The 6,368-nt window shown below is 39.4% G+C and overlaps 1 long non-coding RNA gene across 1 annotated transcript; it reads left to right on the top strand.

The window, feature by feature from the left end:
* Nucleotides 1–492: 492 nt before the first annotated feature.
* Nucleotides 493–5,558, top strand: LOC144537338 (uncharacterized). The gene is made up of 2 exons (XR_013503846.1): nucleotides 493–745; nucleotides 4,384–5,558. It is a non-coding gene; the product is annotated as an uncharacterized LOC144537338 (long non-coding RNA).
* The last annotated feature ends 810 nt before the right edge of the window (nucleotides 5,559–6,368 follow it).

Below are 6,368 nucleotides of genomic sequence, written 5' to 3'. Positions count from 1 at the left end.
GTGGGCCTAAATCTAGGCAGTTGTCCCGAATCATCCACATAGTTCCCGAATCCAGGAAATGATACTAGAGCAGCAGTCTTGAGTTGCCTGATGAAACAGTTTTCACAGGGCTTAAAGCAGAAAAAGGTAATTCATTATAGATGGATTATAATTTTCATTGTTCAAGATACTGCTCGTTCAACTTCCAATTATGATTAACTATCTCATATTTTTGACTAGGCTAAATAAGCCAACATATCAACAAAATATCTACTATTTTCAACATACTAGGTCATAGTTTTGACCTTAACCAATTATCTCATGCATTGTTTTCTTGTCCCTGTAGAAATGTGTTTCTTTATGTTGAACATTGGACGCATTTGAGCAGAAGAGGACCATAAAGTGCTCTGATATTGGCGAATTTGCGTTTCTAGGATGGCGAAGAAATATCCCGCCCTTATCCACCTCTGATTGGCTGGTACCCGCTGCCTTCGTTTGTTGGATTGGTTAGGTTTAGGCATGAAGAAGGAGATTGGTTAAAATTCGGGTGAGAATACCAGAGTAAGCCAATCAGAGGCAGGGTAGGGCGGGACATGGCTTCGCCCTCCTAGGAAAACATAACTTCGCCTCCGTTTGTGCATCTTCTTCTGGACTGGTTTAAACCGACAGAAAGCTGCCAGAGCTTTCTGACCTGCGGGGAGAAACACAGCCTTCACCCGCACACAGTGAGAGTTTACACACAACCAGCTGCAAACATTCACTCCAGGTAGGCTACTATGTCCACTTTCTGTGTGCTGAGCCTCAGCAAAAATGAGTGAGTGCAACTTGTTTAGCCATATTAAAGCAAAAACAAGATACCATGACACTTCTAGCGAACGTTATCGTTGTTCGTGCCAGATTTAATAGTGCTACATTGATGTTACATTGACCAATGAAAACACCAACACACTTAACTTTTTAAATAGTTATCAGGCTTACTTATAATGTTACTGTTTTTAACATGTTATAGATAAAATACACCACATACAGTACTAATATCCATGTTTAACTATACAGAGTAGTATTTTATTTGTTGTGAATTTCTGATTGGGCGGTGCCCGTCCAGGCCCGCCCACAGCTCCGCGCCTGTTGTTGTGGTCTTTTGAAATGATCATGATGCTACTTTGTGGGGGAGGGGGGTTCTCAGGTTTTTAGAATTTGCTGGATGAATACGTTTTAATAGGTTGGGAAACCTGTTCTAAAAGCTGTTGGATAAGCTTACAAACATATCATGGTTGAGCTAAAATTAGAGGTGCAATCAGTTTTAACATTTTGGACATATAAGACAAGGTCATTTTATTTATATAGCACTTTTTAAGCACAATAATTTTAATATTTGAAAAGCAAGAGTAAAAAAAAGTGTGGATGAATGGAAGCTGGAAGTTCATTGTTGTCCTTGGAAACATATCTGTGATAAAATATTTGAAACTCTAGGTTAATATACAAGTTTTTTGCTGGATCTTTCGACGGAATCTCCCAGACTTCTTCAGCAAATTGAAACTTGACCAACAATAATCATTAAAATGTCTTTCTTCATGTCCAAATCCGTTTGTAACTTACTCTTTCTTTCTGCAATATCTTTACTATTGTACGGTTATGAAAACATTGTGGCTATGACAAAAGAACAAATTATGGTTAGGGTTAGGCATCTTGGTTAAAGTTCGGGAAAGATCATGGTTGATTGATTGATTTTATTTGACCACTTAAATATAAAAATATGAAACAGTACATGTGTCATACATTAAAAATACATAAATAGTCAGGGATGACACAATAAAGCCCAAAGACTTATTTCCATTGTGGTCCCTATAAGGGAAGGGGGAGGGGACAAGTGGCAGCAAATCACACATCAGTCATTCATCATACATTAAACAAATTCATCCACATTATATAGAAAAATTAACAATAAAAATAGACTATGATATGATAATGACTATGATTGGCACCTAAGCCATACTTTCTGTTTAAAACTGCCTATGCTTCTAACTGTCTTGAGTGTACCAGTTAAACGGTTCCAAAGGGTAGTTCCAGCATAAAGAAAAGACTGTTTGCCCAAATTAGTGTTAAATCTGGGGGGTACAAAATCTGTTGGGCTACTCCAGTGGAGTACCTGTGAACTTCGTTTACTCTATTAAAATAATTCCTAAAATATTTGGGAACATCTCCATTAACAATTTTATGTACCATCCCCAGCTGCATCTGAGACACTCGATCCTCCACTTTCAACCATCCCACCCTTTCAAAGTGGGACGATTCCAGATGAGTTCTAATTGGAAGGTCTAAAATAATCCTTATTAATTTATTTTGAGATGTCTGAAGCCTATGTTTCAGGTTCCCTGTGACACCATTGTACCATGAGCCACACGCATTATCAAAATAAGGCTGAATTAAAGCTCCTGCCAGAATTAGCTTTGTTTTTTCATCCAACAACTTTGATATTCTGGCCAAAAAGCGGACTCTCTGATTTACTTTGGTGATTACCTTTTGGGCCTGACCTACTCCAGATAAGTTGCAATCTAACATACATCCAAGGTAACTGATTGATTCCTTGGCAGTAATTACAAGATCTCCAGCTAGATAGCTTAAAACCTGAGGCTTTCTTTAACTTTATCTTTGTTCCAAACAATATAGATTCAGTTTTCCCCAAATGAAGTGATAATCTGTTATCAGCCATCCACATGCTAACATTTAGAAGTTCTGCGCTAAGTGTGCTTTCAATCATATTTTTATCCTTGTGAGAAACAACCAGCGCAGAATCATCTGCATATAAAAAAAGACTGCATGAACAAGCAGACTTTAAGTCATTTATATATAGCAGAAAGAAAAGTGGACCCAAAATGCTCCCTTGAGGTACCCCACAGTCCATGCCTTTTGGTTGAGACATTTTCCCCCCAATGTCCACTACTTGCGTTCTATTCTCCAGATAAGAGCCCACCCATTTCTGTGCTAATTCACTAAAATTCATGGTTTTCAATTTATACATTAAAACACAATGGTCAACTGTATCAAAGCCTTTTTGTAAGTCCATGATGACCATGACCATGCCACAGAAGTTTCCATTATCCCCCTCCTTTTTTATATAGTCAGTTAGAAACAGTAAACAGGAATCCGTAGAGTGTGATTTACGAAAGCCAGACTGGAACTCATAAAGTAGGTTTTGTGATTTTAAGTAATTATCAATCTGTTCAAAAAAGAAACTCCCCGCCTGGACACCTAACTGAGAGTAAAAGTCCTGCACATGACTTTCACCATATTGACCAGTCTGGCCAGGTAACTTTTCCACAAGCTTCCTGGCAACAGATGAGAAATACTTATTAAAGCCATCTGCCACTATCTCTTTCTCTGATGTAATATTGTTGCCAAGATCTAGAGTGATATTAGTGTTTTTTGTTTTTAGCCTTTTACTGTAGCCAAGTTGCTTAAGGGATTTCCATAACTTTCCTGAGTCATTTCTGTATTCAGCAATTTTTTCATTGAAATATGCCTTTTTAGTATTGACCACTAATCTGTTAACTTCATTTCTTGCCTTTTTATAATCAGCCCAACTCTGCTCATCCTTGTTTTCTCTGAATTTACCATACTTCCTATTTCTTATCCTAATTGCCTCAAGGATGTCATCATTTACCCAGGGTTCTGTTCTCTGCTTTATTGTAATTTCTTTATATGGGGCTATTTTATCTACAGCTTCTAAAAACATACTTTTAAATAAGCACCAAGCTCTGTCCACATCACTACATTGTAAAACTGTAGACCAGTTCATTTTATTTAAACAGCCATTCAGCGCTTCTTTGCTATACTTTTTCAGTGACAGGGTTTTTATAGAAGTATGACAGTTGAGCACTGCTTGCTTGATCTTTCTAGTACAGAAAATAGTAGAATGGTCACTCAACCCATATTTTATAACCCCACTTTCTGTTATCCTAGATTTGTCTGACACTAGGACAAGGTCAATCGTGGTTTGGGTGGTAGAGCACACACGTGTAGGTTCATTAATCAGCTGATGTAAACTATAGGAGCGACAGAAATTCATCAATGCTTTATACCCAGAAACATCACTTTTCTGAAAATCAGTGTTGAAATCCCCCAACATGATAACTTCAGATTTAACCAAGTCCATGCAATTTGAGCAAACATCCTCTAAAAGTTCATAAAACTGTGTTTGATCAGGCAGTCTGTAACACGCGTAAATTAGTATGGGCTTACTCTTCGGTAGCAAAATATCTAACCAAATCGCTTCAACCTGCTCACTATTTAAGTCCATTCTATGATTAAAACCAATGTCCGCTCTTACATATATACACACCGCTCCACCTTTGCGGTTTCGATCCCTCCTAATTACCAAATAATTCTCCAATTCAATTTCAGTGTCCGTAATGGAGTCATCCAGCCATGTCTCGGTGAAACAAAATATTCCCACCTTTCTGCTTTTGCTGAGGTGTCGGATCTCTGTGATTTTCGGGAGAAGGCTTCTGACGTTGAGATGAAGCAGGCGTAATCCTCTCGCCGACATGAAAGAATCCACATTCGATATCTCTTTGTAGACACCCTCCAGCTCTTCCAAGAGTGCCTGTTCCACAGGGGCCTGTGGATCCAATCTCCTGGCCTGCTCTGCACCACGCTCCCGGATAACTGTCACGTCTCCCAGCTCCGGATCTCCACCACTTCTCCCAGCGCCTCCACGCACACTTCCACTCCCTTCAGCGACACTCATGGATAGGAGTTTGTCCCCAGCGTTTGGATGTCTAGGGCAAAACAGCGCACATGCTGAGGGCCTACTTCACATCGTATTCCTTGGTCCAAATTCCTGCATCGGGCCCGGGCAGTGATGTATATCTCCAGATAATAATAGGCAGATGCAAATTATCAATTCGTCGCCATTCACTTGCCTTTTGACGCCACCTTTATCATTGCGCTTGGCTGGATACCAGCATGGATAGAGAAATAGGTCCATGAGGATTTTCTTCACATAACCAAGTTGTTTTTTAGGTAAAAGTTTGTTTGAGTGAGCATAGCAACTATGTAAATGCCCCTCGAAACCGATTTTAGGGCCATTTTCTAAAAACGGTTATGGAAAATACAGTTGTTAATTGTAGGTCTATGACAGGTTGTGAAGTCTGGTCTCCTGCATGAATCCACAAACCTAACAACCGTGGTTGTGTATAGAGAAAGATCACATACTTGAATGGCCTCCTTAATCTTTTTAGGGCCATCCACTAACTCTTGGTCAATGACCTTTGACCTGTTCCCAGTCAAATCTGCGACTGGTTTTGATCTGGTGTTCACCGATAGCTGATGTTGTCTGCTTCTTTGAATCTTCTCTGTAAATATAAGATAACTCTTATTGTTGTGTTACTTCAACTCACTGTAATAATCAGTACTGACTTGATGCCTGTGCCAGTTCAAATAAGCTGCAGCAGTTGTACAGTTTTTTTGTTGTCATGGTATCTACACTTACTTTTTCTTCCCATTTTATCTGCATTTTGCTACTGTATATACGTAGATTTGTTCCTGGTTAAATAAATAGATAAAAACATCCTTGATTACAGTGGTCTATATGGAGAACGTCTCAGGTTGCTCTTTCCTTGCAGGGTGTGATATGGTTGCACATTCCCATTTGAGGGGTTGGCCTTGATGCCAGAGAGGACGGAGTGCCGCCTCGTATTCAGGATTCATGCGTCCACTCCTGTTCATCTCCTCACCTGCCAACCAGCTCCTCATTCCTCAGATTCCACTAAGATCAGGCCCTGGATTCTATGGAGGTCACCGAGTCAATAAGAGCGACACAAAAGTGAAGCATACCGTGTCCTACAGGTGTGAATTTGGCACATGACGATGCTGTCTGATGTCATCCACAGTGAGGACTGGAGGGAGACCAACCTTAAACTTTCCAACTGCTGACATGTCCTTTGGTAATACAGTGCTGTGATCAAATGAAAAGTACATTTTCAGACAAATATAGTGACTGAACAACATTTGTTATGGCATTATGGAGGTCGCCGACAGTGTTGTCATTACTTAAAATTCCTTATGGGGGGGGGCGACAGAAACTACGCACTATAGCTTAAAGTAAGTTCCCCCTTTTTTATGCATAAATTGAAAACGCACATAACAATAGGTGGATATAAATGCACTTAATCACACACAAGACAAGTGAATACTAAGCACACACATATGAATGCAATGTTATATCTGACCCCATCTTAATGAACAAGCACTGTCACAGATAATAGTAAAACACGTATATATGTAGATTTTCTTGAAACAGTACATAAGCCCCCCTACAAAGAAAATAAATGTTTTAAGTATGTTAATGAGGAGTCAGGCTATGGATTCCATTAGCTACAGCTATT

The sequence above is a fragment of the Sander vitreus genome, chromosome 22, assembly GCF_031162955.1.
Source record: "Sander vitreus isolate 19-12246 chromosome 22, sanVit1, whole genome shotgun sequence".
Lineage (NCBI taxonomy): Eukaryota > Metazoa > Chordata > Actinopteri > Perciformes > Percidae > Sander > Sander vitreus.
The sequence above is the reverse complement of the archived record's forward strand: the minus strand, read 5'-3'. Positions and strand labels throughout refer to the sequence as shown.